The following is a 3,030-nucleotide window of genomic DNA, read 5'->3' on the forward strand; positions in this document are numbered from 1 at the left end:
ACCTTGACTACCAGAACGGAGGGCCCTGGTGGTCAAGGTCTGCTGTCCCAGCCCAGGATTTCCTCTGCCCCATCTTGGATTTGCCCCTTTTCACTCGCTGCCCCTCACTCCTGGAACCTTCTTCCCCCGCGAGCAAGAGCCATCACTTCTTTAACCAGCTTCAAAACAGAGTTGAAGACCATCCTGTTCCGAGAAGAGTTCCCAGGCATTGCATAATTGTCCCTTGCTATTTGATGTTCTTTTGTTGCCTGTTTTAGTGAATCATTTCCTGTATTGTTATGTATTTTATATGTATTATCCTACTAGAGAGGCAGGCTAGCTCCAACAGGCCTCCCTGGAAGATGATTAACCATCCATTAAGAAGCCAAGCCCTCCCTCCAGTCCATCTCCCCTGATCCAGGCCTTGGAGGTAGAGAAGAACTGCTGGCCCTCATCCCCTTCCCCACCACCACTTCCTTCTCCTTCTGTGTCATGTCTTTCTAGATTGTAAGCACCGAGGGCAGGGAACTGTCCAATTAAAAAGATTGTATGTACAGCGCTGTGTAAATTTACAGCGCTTTATAAATGAAGGTTAATAATAATAATAATGTTGTGTTCTTAACTGATGTATATCTGTTGTTGTTCCCCATGGGGAGAGGTGGGTAAGATATCATCATCATCATCACCACCACCACCACCACCACCACCACTTTCATTCTGTGTTCCTGTTAATCTTTAGGAAGGGACTTGCCTACTAAGTTCCACAACAATTAACTAAAAAGTACAAAATGTAAAGGATTCTTGTAGCATCTTTGAGGCTAACTAAGGGGCAGTACAGACCTCCCTTAAAGAGTGGACTGGAGTTTCCCGTTTTAACAGCGGAAGGACGCTCCAGCTGCCAAACCGAGTGGCATTCCTCCGCAGTTAAAAAAAAAACCCCAGTTCTTTTTGTGGCGCATTGCATACACCACGTGTATGTTATTGATGCCCATGTGGACAGGACGCCACCATGATGCCACCGCCCATACAAATTAGGATTCTGGAGCGTGCGGTTGCCACGCGCTCTGGTACCCTAGTTTTGCCAGGGCACACCACTTTTGGCCGGTGTGTCTCGGGCCTGAGAGAAAGAAGTTGGTAGCATAAGCTTTCATAGACTTAAGTCTATTTCATCAGGATGACATTAACAGTTAATGCCACTTCATGAACTACATCTATGAGATGGTAAGGAAGAAAGAGTGAGCTGGCTGAGCACACTGGGATGAACTGCCACATTTGACCTAATGGACTATCCTCTAATAGGGCAATGTATTTCATTTACCATTAGGAGAAAGTGTCATATATTTGTAATATCCAAAAAGGATGGTCTCTTGGCGCCCAGCTTTGGTCTGCGGGGAAGCCACAGCCTCCAGACTGCGGGACTTCCTCGCGGACCAAAAAGAACCGGCAAAAAGCACTGATGCCGTGATGTGCTGATGCTAGGCGTCCGTTGTGTAATGATGGCGGTGCCCATCTGTACAGGGTGCCACCATTTTGACGCCCTTGTCACATGCGAGGGGCAAGGGGCGTCTAGAGGCACCGCCCTTCGCATGTGACGAAGGCGCCCTATTGCGCCCGTTTGAACCTGGCCAATGTTATAACGCTGTTAAAGATAGTCTTGTAGGACATTACTCAAAGTGCAATCCTAAACACATTTATTCATATGTTAAATCCTACCAAATTTTGTTCAGATTTATTTCGTGTTCAGGATTGCAGTTTTAGGACAGAATTTGGTTGATGCATTATGCTACTGGTTGCACTTTTTCAGGTCTACACAGCAGTGGCAAGGGAAGGCAGACAAAATCTGTTGGCTCAAATCATCCACTTTCTCCAGTGCCTTAGTTCCTTTATGGGCTGGCCACGGTGGCTGCAGCCTCTTCCCTCCTTCTACCACTGCATACAGCAGCACAGTTGTGCTGTTCTATTGCACAAACAAATTTCTACCCTTTATTTTACATATTAATAACATATAAGCTTTTCTTTGATACCTTTTAAAATCAAGCTTGATGCCTTTGTCAGTGGTTTTAATTTCATTTAGCCATTCCTTTAGTGTGTTATCACTACTTGTTTCTGGTGGATGAGCCATAATTGGTTCTCCGTCCCCCTCACAAAGAAGGACATCTGCTTCTATCATGTGGGCAGTACCTGTACATAAACACAAGAGCAGGAAAGATGTAAGTGCTATGATATAAAAAAACAATCAGGATAAAAGTTACTGCTTTCTACTGTTAATACAACAATAGAATTAGTTTAATCCAGGGAAGGGAGAGCACGAAGTATCCGACAGAAGGAACTACAGTCTTTCAAAGTTTCCACTTTACAAAACAGGATTATTACTCTTCACTTAGACTAGGGTGAGAATCAAGTGGCCTTCCAAGGGGTCATTCACACTATGAAATTCATACTGTGGAAACCGGGTTATTTCAGCACCACACTGTGCACCGAACGCACTCAGCATAGTGGGGGGGGGCAGGGGCGGTGAGAAAGCAACTTTACCTGGTGCATTCAGCACCGGGAGCAATTCACATTTTTGTAGTGCAAATGTGGTACCAAATCAATTCGGATCGCTGGGATCCATTCCTGACCATGACGCACTGCCATGTTAATCCAAAAGTGGCACCAGTGTGAATGCAGAACCAGGTTGCAGAGATTTGATCGCTCTAAACATAGTTTGGACATCGATTCAGTATTACATCACTGCACAGATCCACATCTCCTCGGTACAAAAAAGTGAGTGTGAATGACCCCAAATGTAGTTGTTCTGCAACTCCCAGCATTCTTCATCACTGGCTATTTTGGTCAGGGTTTCTGTGAACTGAATGAAGTCCATTAATATCTGGAAGACCACATGATTTGCACCAATCATTTTGACAAACTTTGTCATCCCACTACCCACTACCTCAACAATGTTAAATGATGGAAGGAAAATGATGAATTCCACTTTTAAAACATGTACAGTATATTGAAAGCTTTATTTAAAAAGCACCAGGTGAGAATTAAATTCACAAGTAAGCA

The sequence above is a fragment of the Sceloporus undulatus genome, chromosome 2 (genome assembly GCF_019175285.1).
Source record: "Sceloporus undulatus isolate JIND9_A2432 ecotype Alabama chromosome 2, SceUnd_v1.1, whole genome shotgun sequence".
Taxonomy (NCBI): domain Eukaryota; kingdom Metazoa; phylum Chordata; class Lepidosauria; order Squamata; family Phrynosomatidae; genus Sceloporus; species Sceloporus undulatus.